Source organism: Berghia stephanieae, chromosome 2 (genome assembly GCF_034508935.2).
Source record: "Berghia stephanieae isolate SIO BIC M18660-M18661 chromosome 2, UCSD_Bste_1.3, whole genome shotgun sequence".
In the NCBI taxonomy this organism is placed as follows: Eukaryota; Metazoa; Mollusca; class Gastropoda; order Nudibranchia; family Aeolidiidae; genus Berghia; species Berghia stephanieae.
In genome coordinates, this window is record NC_088361.1 from 123507604 (window position 1) to 123520846 (window position 13243).

The 13243-nt window shown below is 36.7% G+C and overlaps 1 protein-coding gene across 1 annotated transcript in view; it reads right to left on the bottom strand.

Moving 5' to 3' along the window:
• Nucleotides 1-1968, bottom strand: part of LOC144966490 (matrix metalloproteinase-21-like) — a 121735-nt gene extending 119767 nt beyond the window's left edge. Inside the window, exon 1 of the mRNA XM_078903095.1 lies at nucleotides 1428-1968. The gene's annotated coding sequence lies outside the window, so the exon portion shown is untranslated. The remainder of the gene's footprint in view (nucleotides 1-1427) is intronic.
• Between the last annotated feature and the right edge of the window lie 11275 nt (nucleotides 1969-13243).

The window sequence follows — 13243 nt, forward strand, 5'->3', positions numbered from 1 at the left end:
TACTATCGTATTAACTATACGATTGCGTTAAATATTATTATGATATAATATTTGTAGATCTGTAAATTGATATAGGGCAATAATATATATGTCCTAACGATCACGTTAAATATTATTATGATATAATATGCGTAGATCTGTAAATTGACATAGGGCAATAACAGACTATGTACAACACCCCTTAAGTGATAATACAGTATAAAAAGCGGAAAGGTGAAGAAAACCCAAAGAAAAAAATAGGTTTTTAGTCGTATTGTCATTAATACTGAAACCACCATTGAGTACAGACGATACAGGTTATTTGCCATTTTATTTTATTTGTTTTCCACGTTAATTTGTGTAATGTTGTGCTGACGAAGGGTTTGTACCCGAAACGTCCATTGTCTGTTTTGTTCCCATACGAAGCCTTTCCATTTTCACTCTTTCGTTAGTATTATACGATATTGCACGTTTGCATGCAAATATTAGGTATAAGATGGAGAATTAGAAAGTCTTTGAGTGCACAAATCTAAAATTATATGTTTCTGATTTTTAAAATATTAAGTTTACTTTTCGGCACCTGGTTCAAAACGATATATACCGATTGAGGCACTGGTCACACATGACACAAGATGATGAATGGAAGTATGTAATGATAAAATTAATTGATTCGTTCTACTTCATGTTTACACATTTCTCTCTCTCTCTCTCTCTCTCTCTCTCTCTCTCTCTCTCTCTCTCTCTTTCTCTCTATCTCTCTCACTCTCTCTCAATCTCTCTCTTACTCTCTATCTATCTATCTATCTATCTATCTATCTATCTATCTATCTATCTATCTCTATCTATCTATCTATTTATCTATCTATCTATCTATCTATCTATCTATCTATCTATCTCTCTCTCTCTCTCTCTCTCTCTCTCTCTCTCAACAAAGCTAAAATGTCGAACCACTGTTTTAACTTGATGCACAGAATTATCAAAACGTTTTTTTTAAAAAATAAAATGTTTAATAAATAAAAAGCTTTACAAGTCGTCTCACATAATTAAAAACTAGGACCGCTTCCTGTGACTTAGACATGAAACAATGGCATTGACATTGTCCTCACCACCACACCACGTGGACTGAAGAATGAAGAGCATTTATCAATATCGTTGAATAACAAAACTGCCTTAATCATTATTTAGTTATGCACGATACCCCTTGACAGAGACAACGCTGATAACGTTCAAGTACCAACTCATTTTACACCTGAGTTCGGTGAGAGAACTATGCACCACTGAAAGCAGGACACGAACCCACGACCTTCCGATCCGAAGATGAGTGTCATACTACAAGACCACATGGTCGCACAAGGCACAGTTTGATTAGGATAAAAATGATAAAATTATTAGTTTGATTATAATAAAAAATATTGCCTAATTAAAAACAAATTAAGCGCGCTACCTACCGTATCGATATATCAGCTAAAATCCAATCAATGACTTGTTTCAGCAATTTCAAAACAATCTGCAAATTTCATCTGAACTGTATAAAATCCAGTATAAAATAATATATAACCAAGCAAGAAATCAGTTAACTTTTCAGTAAGATGAGCGGTGTAGTATGTACGTATGTATGTATGTAGAACAATGGTGATTGTACGATTGTATGATCGTATTATTAAAGCAAAAAGCAGTCACTCGGCAGTCAACGCAAAAGACTGGCTGAAATCTCTCTATCGCCGCCTTTACTGGCAGTCAGAGTGGCCCTAAACAGACCGTTTGTGTGATGGTGCGTGTATGTGTGTTTATGTGTGTGTGAATGTGTGTGTGTGTATGTGTGTGTTTGTGTGTATGTGTGTGTGAAGTAGTTGTAGTAGTACGACCGACGTACGACGATCTGCAGACAAACACGATACGATGCGTTAGCCAAAGCAAAAAGCAGCCTATCTGTATTCTCTTCTCCCTCGTCTCTCTCCTAAGTTCATGTCTATGTCTATCTAGTTGTCTGTAGTATGAGGAAAGCTTAATTAATATGTACAGTACGTCGTTTTCCTCTCCCCGGCGTCTCTCCTTCTTCTTCTTCTTCCGTCTATCTTACTCTCTGCCTATCTGTCTATTCTCTGTTAGTCGTCTATTAGGAAAACTTGGCTTTTTAGTCGCACGTTAGAAACCGAATGGAAATAAAGCAAGTCGATTTGACAAGCGGGTGAATAAATGGCGCGATAGTGTCACAGTTTATAAGGATTATCTGTGACCGATTGACGAAAAAACCCGCCGTAAATCAGATTTTAAATGTGATTATACGCCTCAATTTGGAAGAAAGTTAAAAATCTGCAAAACAAAACAAAGGAAAAAGCTAGGAATGCAATAAAGTTTTATATCTTTTACCATCATCTGAAAACGGTATTATCTCGGGTGAACCAGGTATCAAAAAGATGTTTTCATATGACCAGAAATGTGAGATGTTCATAATAATATTTCTAACCAGTTAACTGCCGTACTCTAAAAAAGACACTTATCTAAAAATTTGACCAGAAAACTCGTCCTTCAAATATCTATTTAAATGACCATCGTCTCGGAAAAAAAATCCCTCAAACCTGAGACTTCGCCTAATATATTAATTCGTGTTTTTCCAGAGTATGGACATTAATTGGTTTAATAATTATGTCGATTGCCTTCAATTAAAAAACAAAATTAAGCTACAGCCCAAGTGTCATATTTTGGACGATAAAATCCATAAAACGGTTTGAGGCGGTGAGTCTCATATTCGCTTTACCCGGCTTATGTTATTTTAACTCACTCAACCCTAACACCGACTATATCCGTAGTTTACCTGGGTTACTTTTATTACATGTCTATTTATTCCTTTTTTCTGAGACAAGTCATAGGCGTAGTATCAAAGCTAATGTTTTTAGTTTGTGCATGTTAACGGTAGCTGAATAAAACTATATATACATTTTTTCCAATTTTGAAAAGTAGCAAAAATCTCTAGGATTGAGTGAGTTAATGTGTGGTGATAATCTATTTCATTTTCCTTGTTTTTATTGGACTTGCAACACTTTAAGGTCATTAATTAACATCACCATAATAATAATAATAAATGGCATTTATATAGTCACAGGCTCTAAGCGCTTTACAGTGATATAAAACAAAACATATTACAGTGAGACAAGTGTGAAGGAAACGTGATACGAATTCAATTTAACAACAACAAAATATGAAAATAATATTGCAACATTATGACGTAAAAAGATAAAACTTTAAGCGAGATTTGAACGTTGTCAACGAATCCGAGCATCTCACGTGTGATGGGAGAGAGTTCCAAAAATGGGGGGCCGAAAATTGAAAAGACTGTTCACCTATTTTACGCAATGGCTTAGGTTTGACAAGGATTGATTGGTCATTGCTTGACCTCAAGTTTCTATTGGGGACATATATGTTTATAAGGTCTTTAATATAGGAGGGACTGTTCGTGCTCAGGGATTTGTAGACAACAGTACAAATCTTATAGGCAACTCTTTTTTTCCACAGGAAGCCAATGTAACTCACGGAGAAGAAGAGTTGCTGACGGGTATTTTTTGTTATTGCGTACAATGAGCCTGGCTGCGTTATTTTGAGCAACCTGAAGTTTGCTAATTTTGTCTTTAGCTAAATTCGCCCAAAGGGAGTTACAATAGTCCAATTTAGATAAAACCAGGGAATTAATTAAAAGTTCTGTTATATGCTTTGGTATTAAATTACGAATTTTGCTTATTTTTTCATTTCTATGTACATAGATTGTATGGTGTTATTCACATGACTTGTCATGGAAAGATCTTTATCAATGATGACGCCAAGGTTTTTTGCTTTATTTGAAAATTATATTGTGCTATTTCCGAGAGTAATAGGTGATTTATTTGCCTGTTTAAGGATACTCGGCCTTCCACACATTAAAATCTCAGTTTTACTATCATTTAATTTTAACTTATTGTGTTACATCCAAGATTTAATCTCATTAAAACAGCTCGTAATTCGTTGTATTAAGAACTGTAAATTACTAAGAGGTGCTGAATCATATAATTGCGTATCATCTGCATAAAAATGATAACTCAGATTGAATCTGGATATCACACTAGAAAGGGGCTGCATATATACAGTAAAAAGGACAGGGCCAAGAACAGAGCCTTGTGCCACTCCAAAATTTAGTAAAACTAAAAGTAAAACCATAAAGGATGAAGACGGATTAATCACAAAACTGTAGTTCTGTATTTATAACCTACCAAGAAAAGGTAAAGCAAAGGATGCTAGTCGAAAAGAAAACTAATGCATATCTCAAGAGCTACCTAGTCATATATCTGGTTTGAATTTTTTTATTTTTTTAAAAAAGGTGAGCACATTTCCACTGTTTAAAAAAGCTCAACGCGCTTAACAACATTTAATTTATTCCTCCAACAGGCCGTATGGAACGATATTTCCATCCCATACAGTACCAGTCGTCAGTTAGGCGTCTTTTTTTTGTACTAAAATTTGAGACCACCTCGAAGGCTTGCATAGGCACAAACACATGATCCGGACATGATAAGCACCCAGTCGACTCAATTGCGTCCTGACAAAACACTTTAATTGCATCTCGGCCAGAAAACCCCCAATACCGATCAATTAAAATGCCCCCCCCCCCAACCCCCCGGCAACCATGTCAAAAAATCAAAACCTGAGACGTCAAAAAAATAGAGTTTTGGTCTCAAATTTCGTTAATAGATGACAGGCGGTTACTGAAATACAATTTAAAGTTTACGTTGGTTCATACAACCAAATCAAAATCAGATAAATTACTGAAAATGAATAAATAAATGAACGTTCGAATAAATATGTACAGTGCACAAGTAAGATAATATCCGTTAAACTTAATGAAAATCAAGAAGTAAAAAGAGGAAATATCTTATCAAAACCACAATATTTTAAAAAGATGTGGCAAGGGTTGAGGAAGATAGAAAGAAAAAGTTAAAATTTATAAAACATGAGAGATCTAATGGAAGTTATCGATAGCAGGATGATAAATTTTGAAAATCAAGTTCAGTGAGTACGAGAGGATCAAATATCACACAGTGCAATTCTACGTAGTTTATTTATTTTTTTAATGAGCATGTTAATTTTTTTTTTTAATTGAGCTTTATATAGTGCAATATCCACTAAATGTGCTCAAAGCGCTTTACAAGGGGTCCCTGGTCAACAGTAACATTTAACATGTAGGACGGGACATGAGGCCTGTTATGCGATATTATAATTTTTCGGACAAAGACAACGCTGTTACCGGCCAGGTACTCATTTTACACCTGAGTACGGTGAGAGAATGTGAGTAAAGAGTCTTTTCCAAGGACTCAACTATGCACCGAGCGCGAGGCTCGAACCCAGGACCTTCCGATCCGAAAGCGAGTGTCATACCACAAGACTACATAGCCGCATGTACTGTTTTGAGAAAAGATGAAATCACCAGATTGTATGATTATTGTTTGTCTTATATAAATTTTATGAGTTTGAACTCTTTTAGGTGATGATAACGAGTACATGCAGTCTGACATCGAAAGCAATTATGGCCCTATTTTATCATTGTTGTTATAATGGCCAATATTTTGCGTCATTTTTTTTTTTTTAGATTTCCATTACAACAATGAGCCCATAATGAATTGGATCACCAGACCTGCAAATAAGTGCACATTTGGGTGATAACAATGCAAGAGAAAATGAATAAATTTCAGGCATTAGTGCAAGATAAGAATATGAAAAAACTTAAATTTCCCTGTGGCAGATAAGGCAGAGAGAAAATAAAAAAGCGTTCCAAAATCATTCTTCATCGACTGGGGATTGAAACTGAAGGCTTCAGATTGGTGATCAGAGATCAGTTGGGATGCCTGGGAATCAATTCCTATTCGAAGAAAGCTGATCCTTTTCTTGTATTTTCTTTGTTTTGTCTTGACTTACTTGACTTAGATGCCTTTCGCGTCTCGACCGAAAGATCGGGTCGCCTTGGCTGTTTCCAGTATTTCCTGTGTGAGGTGTCTCCAATATTGCCGGTCCTCTGCTAGGGTTCTCAGATTTTCAAGGTCCCCTGCCGTTATGAGACTAATGCTTTGTCCAAGTGTTGTGACGTTTTTGTTTAGGATCACAGGGAGTGTTGTGATCGGTCTTCCTCTGAAAAGGTTCCCGTGTTTTTGGAAGTATCCCGACATGGCTTGGTTTGCTGGTATGTTTTTGTCCCTGCGTAGTATGTGACCGAAAAGTTGCCATCGTTGTTGTAAAATGTCAAGGGAGATTGGTCTTTCTTTTGTGATCTTATAGAGTGATTCATTTGAGATCTTTTTGGGGTATTTGATGTCCAGTACCCTTCTTAGCTGTGTGCGATGGAAGGCATCCAGATGTTCTTCTTCGGATTTTGTCAACGCCCAAGTGCCGCAGTTATACAGAAGTACCGGTTTTACAAGAGCATGGTACAGTTTCAGTTTGGTTTTTCTCTTTATTTTGTCACCTCTAATCCATACATTGGTGAGTTTACTGAGTGCGGCGTTTGATAGCTGTTTTCTTCTTTGTACATCCTCGGTGTCTCCAATTAGTGAGCCGACTTTCTTTGTTCTTTTCCATTCCTCTTTGTTCCTCGATATTGTTGTAAATTCGGTTTTATTGGCATTGACTTGGAGGTTATATTTCATGAGGGTATTTTGTATGATGTCTATATTTGCTGGTGTTGATCCAATAAAATCGACATCATCTGCATAGGCGATTTCTCTAGGGATTGCATTCTCAATATGAGTCGTTGGTTTTGGAATGACTTTTCGAACTTCTTTCAGAGCGTGTTCTAAGTATATTGTGAACAGAATCGGGCTCAGACTATCTCCTTGGGGGGGTCCCGATGTTACTTTCGAACTGCGTCTGTTTTGTGGCCCCGTATATCCTTGGTTGTATCTTTGTGTTGCTGAGGAGAAATCGGATTATTCGGAGCTCGTCTTCGTCTACTATTTCTGTTAATATCTCCAAAAGTTTTCCTCTGTCGATCGTATCAAAGGCTGCGGACATATCGATTCCGGTTATTGTTATGGATATGTTTTCTTTGAGTGCCTTTGCTGCCAACCATTTATGTGTCCATACAACGTCCGATGTGCTTCGGTCTTGGCGAAACCCGCTTTGGCTATGTGATAGGTATTTTACTATTTTCGGTCTAATTCTGTTGAGGACAATAGTTGACAGTGTTTTTCTTATGGTATTCAGTAATGTTATTGGGCGCAGGTTGTTTACGGGTCCTATCGTTTTTCCTGGTTTTTGTATTGTAATTAGGACACCGCTGTTTATGTCCCAGTCTTTGTGTGTTGAGAATGTTTTGTTCATTATGTTTGCAATGCTCAGATCCAGGGAGAGTGTACCGCATTTCAGCAATTCAGCGGGAATTTCATCTTCGCCTGGGGATCTGTTATTGTTTAGGCACTTTATGCTATTTCTAACTTCAGTTGTTGTGATGCGGTTGTTTAGGTCTCTAGGGTTTCCTGAGAAGGGCGATATTTGTGAGACTTGTTTGTGAAATTTCTGCTGGAAGTGGTCAGTTACAATGTCAAGGATATCGTTGGGATTTGTTGTCTGTTTGCCAAATTTATCCTGTAGTTTTGGGTTCTCGAATGGTTTTCGGTTCAGAGATTTCGTCGCTTTGAACATAGACGATGCGATATTTTTGGACTTTTCTATGTCTTCCACTTTTTTGTCTAATTCCTCGTTTCTGTGTTTTATTGTAAGTGATCGAATTGAATGCAGTATTTTGTTTCGTTCCGTTTTCAGGTTTATTATTTCTTCCGAGTCTTTCGTGTTTTGTATCCTGATCCTAAGTTCTTTTTGTTGCCGCGATAGATCGTTAATAGCGATGTTAGGCGTTCGATTTGGTTTGTTCTTAGTTGTATTAATAGAGCCTGCACTTTCTTCCCCCGCATATTTCATTGCCGCTTGCGTCTCTTTCCATTCATTGTTTGGATTGCTGTTTTGCTTTATTTTAAATAGACTTGAGTTAAGTTCATATTGGTAATGAATGCGACATTCTCGCTCATTTACTATTTTTGCCGTGTTTATTTTGACTGCCGTTTTACCTTTCTGTCTTCGTTGTCTGTACACATTTATGTTGAAATTCGTTTTTACAAGTTTGTGATCGGATGTTAGCAGTGTACCACCGTATGATCGCGAGTTGGTTGAGTAGTGTTTATGGCGGTGTCGACATATGATATAGTCTATTTGGTTGTGTATTGTTATCATTTTGTCTTGGGTTTGGTCTTTCCTTTGTCCTACCCATGTTGTCTGGTGTCTTGATGGGTGGTTGAAAGCACTGTTTGTTATGAAAAGTTTTCTCTGTTCACAGAACTGGACTAATTTTTCTCCGTTATCGTTACGTTTTCCTTTTGAGTATGATCCTAAACATAGTGTGTCACTGTCGAGACGTTTTCCTACTTTGGCATTAAAATCTCCAGCAATTATTAATATTGATTTGTTTCCTATTTTGTTCAGTGTATCGTCTAGGTCTTTGTAAAATTTATCAGTTTCCTCTGGGTATTGTTTTGCGCGTTGACTTGTTGGTGCGTAAACATTTACGATTGAGATAGTGAACGTCTTCTTACCGTGATCGTCTTTATTATCGTTATTCTGGTTCCTTGAATTGATCTTACACTTAAGCTCAAGAACACATATTCTGTCCGAAACATTCCATTCGTCACTAGTCAAATCCCTGCAGTTTTTATTTATGAGAAATCCACATCCATAGTGAGGTGAACTGGAAGCAAAGCACAGCAGTCTGTGACCATTTATTGTTTGGTCGACGCCATCTTGGATCTTCGTCTCTTGTAAACACAACACATCGATTTTATAACTTTCTAAATCTTGACACAGTTGTTCCTTTCGAATGTTACTTTTAATAGATCTTAAGTTAAAAGTTCCAATATTAAGATTAGTCCACATCAGGTAAAAATTAAAGATTCCACACAGTGAATAAATAGAAACATAAGACTATCCACTGAGCCGAAGCTCAATGTCAACAGGTGTCAGCCATGTTGTCCGCTATGTTTTGTCTGGAATTGTTAAATTCATACTTTTATCTAATTCTTAGAAAACATGGTGTGTGTATATATATATATATATATATATATATATATATATATATATATATATATATATATATATATATATATATATACTGTCAACAGATCAAAGTATATTATAGTTATAGATCCAGGAAAAGGGAAAACACTCAATTTCAGTTCAAACTTATACCAAGAGTAGACTCAAAGAGTATGAAATAAGTGTGTATGTGTGTGTGTTGTGTGTGTGTTTGTGTGTGTGTGTGTATGTGTTATGATAACTAAAAATCACACCAAACCTAAGATCAGGGTAATTCCTTATGACCGAATATTAGCTACCTAGGGGTAACGTTGGACAAAGTCTGACCTAGTGCACTCATCCCGAGGGGTATTCTTCAGAGTATAAAAATGCAAAAATTGTCTGAAGAAGCTAGTAAGACGTCTACCCCGATAGTGTCTTTTATTCTCAGTACTTCACGCCTAGGTGGGAAGAAAACGATAAAATCGAGAAGATATCACCTTTATTCCCTAAATCAATGCAAATAGGGGCCTTAACAAAACAATGAGGAAGACCGGGATATTCCTTTTCAAACTATAGAGGATGTGCCCAAAGCACAAGCTAAGTGAAATCCTGACTTAGCTACCACGACTACAGAACGGTAGAATATCGGCGTAGGATATTAGGGTACCTCGGCGTTGGGACATTAACTTCACTGAGCTGGGATGGAAGCTGTCCGTGTTCCTTTCTCGTAAGAAAATAACTCTGGGCTGGGTGGTTGCCAATATACTTGGAATTTGACAAAGGAAGAACACGATTCATCTGAATTGGGCCATGTTTCACACTATAAAAAAAAAACACTGGATGTGTGCCAAAATACTTGGAGGTTGACAAAGGTAGAACACGATTCATCTGAATTGGGCCATGTTTCACACTATAAAAAAACACTGGGTGTGTGCCAATATACTTGGAAGTTGAGAAATGTAGAACACGATTCATCTGAATTGGCCTGTGTTTCACAATATAAGAAAAAAAATAACACTGGGTTTGTGCCAATATACTTGGGAGGTTGACATGGAAGAACACGATTTATCTTAACTGTGAGAGAAGCTTCCTGTATTCTGTACAAGTAAAAGAGAGCATTGGATGGTTGCCAACAGATTTTGAACCAGGAACCGTCTAACTTCAGCCACTGTGCAACAGTGTGGCATAGAAACGTCCGTCACTTGCACTCGTAACCAAGACGTTCTGGTAGTACATGGAGCATTTCGTTCAGCATTGAATCAAGACATTGCTGACAGAAAGTACGTAAGCGGTGAGGGGGAAATCATTGGTGTAAGACACTCGACTTAAGACCTGGAAAATAAGTACCTGCCCGATAACAACAGTGTCTCTGTCGAAAGACAAATTACAGGCGCCATGTCCTTCGCTAAATGATTGGTTGTAATTTTCTTTTAGGAGGAATAGAGGGCGCGGAAGAGAAGACGAAGAAGAAGAAGAAGAAGTAGTAGTAGTAGTAGTAGTAGTAGTAGTAGTAGTAGTAGTAGTAGTAGTAGTAGTAGTAGTAGTAGTAGTAGTAGTAGTAGTAGTAGTTGTAGTAGCACTTGATTCATTACAAAGTGATAAGTGACGAGACTGAATACCAATACATATGCTAATAACATGAAAGCTTAAATCGGCAAAGGAAGTACATGGGCAAAACCGCATAGCCATATTCCAGGACAAGGACAAAAACCCAGAAAGTATGGGCATCATACACATTTACTGCCAAATGTAGAAATAACTGATCAGGATTTGACCAAATTTAACATTATCCATACTACATAATTCATAGTCAAACCAAATTCATTTTCCAGCCTTAGTCATCTATTTTCCAATCCAAAATTGACAAACTATTCATGCGTTCGATTTCCAATAATGATTGTGGACAACCATTAGAGTCCACCTCCCTCGCTGGTCACTAGGCGGAGTTCCAAAGTACGCTTCCAGATAAGACGAGAAACCTTGAATAGTAAATTGGTCAAGTAGATTTGACAGTCGGTGTCTCCGATTTCAAGAACCTCAGTCTTAACCTGTTACAGGCCAGGGTCGATTTTCATCTAAACGGGCGTCATAGGTGACCCATCACCTCAACCTTGTATTATGCCAAGATGAACCAGGTACCGAGAAGTGAGTTTAAAGTAACGAAAAATAATATCAGAAAAGTAAAATCTTGAATTTTTGAAATTAATGAAACTTTCGCTGTCCTTAATCAAGCACTTAAATTTTATTACAAGTCTTCATCACCTCGACACAAAACTTGTGCGGCTGCATGGTTGTTCTAGTTGTATGAAATTCGCCTTCGGATCGGAAGGTCCTGGGTTCGAGTCCCGCTGTGAGCGGTGCATAGTTGAGTCCTTGGGGAAACGTTCTTCATAGTGTCTCTCGCCATAAACAAATTATAAACTTTGGCAAAATTAGTTTCGTCGTTAACCTCGCTTGAGAATTTTTGCCAAGATGGGGGTCGTTTAAATCGACAGATTGTAGAAGGACAAGTTTTCTGGCCAAAATTTGAATACGATTTTTGTCCAGAGTACGGCAGTTAACTGGTTAAAAAGTTATATTTACTATGACTTCAGCCTCAAGGAGATTTGATTGTCGCTTTAATCCCGACCAGCGAATTTCAAGGGGTACAGTAGGATTAACGTGGTGAAGTCAAGTAGTCAATAATATTCCAAACTCTAACGCTCATGGAGCAAAGTCATAAAAAGTGAACATTTATAAAACGCATTTTCTTCTTAAGTTGCACAGATCCCCCCCCCCCCACCCCACCCCAGTCCATCAAGCAGTGATTGGGTAGGTGGGTCAACTAGATCTGGCGGAAGGTATTTAGCGATTGACTAGCTGTTCCTAATCAAAGGGTAGCGAGCAATTGCTATTGATCGTTTCACGGTATAGAAACCGGGATAAACTGCTGCTCTATGGATCGTATGACTCTGGAGAACTAGGATAAAAGAATAAATGTAGGTTAGTTACATGTAGACTTTATTACTGATGATAATTGATAAGGTAATGGAGATATCAAGAAATTATGTGCACGCATTGAAATGCACTTTAAAGAGGCTTGCCCGTCCCCAATATAATACCACCATTTTAAGACAAGTGGTGAAAGTAAAATAAATTTTAAAATCCCTTTATTCATCCCATAGGAGAAAATTGTCTCTAGGGTCTAATCCAAGAGAAGACTGGAATTACCCAGGCGTCAGCCGCAGTGCAACGCCACAAATTGAGCTAAGGCGAGGTGTCTTGCTCAAGGCCACTCAGCGCAGCGGCGGGTGATCGAACTCGAAACCTTTCGGGTACGAGGCAAAGACCGTACCGCTGAGCCACGCTGCCTCCTGTAGAATGGGTTTATCTTACACGACGGTTTTATGTTGTATTTAACCAGCCAGAGAAGGGAACAGTCCTCACAATATTCATGTGTAACAAAATGACAAATTGTCACTATTTTGAGGACAATAAAGACATATTATTATTATTATTATTATTATTATTATTATTATTATTATTATTATTATTATTATTATTGTTATCATTATTATTATTATTATTATTATTATTATTATTATTATCATTATTATTATTATTGTTATTGTTATTATTGTTATCATTATTATTATTATTATCATTATTATTATTATTATTATTATTATTATTATTATTATTATTATTATTATTATTATTATCAATATTATCATCATTATTATCATCATTATTATTATTATTATTATTATTATTATTATTATTATTATTATTATTTTGTTGTAGTTGTTTTTGTTTTATTCTGTTTGTTTTTGTTTTGGGTTTTTAGAGGGTTTGTTGTTTTGTTTGGGTTTTTTTTTGGGGGGGGGGGTGTTGTTGTTGGGTTTTTTTCTGTTTTGTTGTTGTTGTTTTGTTGTTGTTTTTTTACTTAATGCATAACGAAACCAAAATTGAATATGGACCTTTTTGTTCTGTGTCAACGTAAAATTATCAAAAGCCTATTTCGTATATCATCAAGGTGTAAGCTGCTTGAAGCTGGGTGGCCTAACGAACTCTACACCAGAGTGATTAACCTACGATTTGAAGAGGTGCAATTGACCTAAAAAATGTTAATTTGCTAAGGTGTTTCAATCTTCAAAAGTTAACGACAAGTAGTTCTTCAGATGGAGGAGTTTTCCTGGAGAAC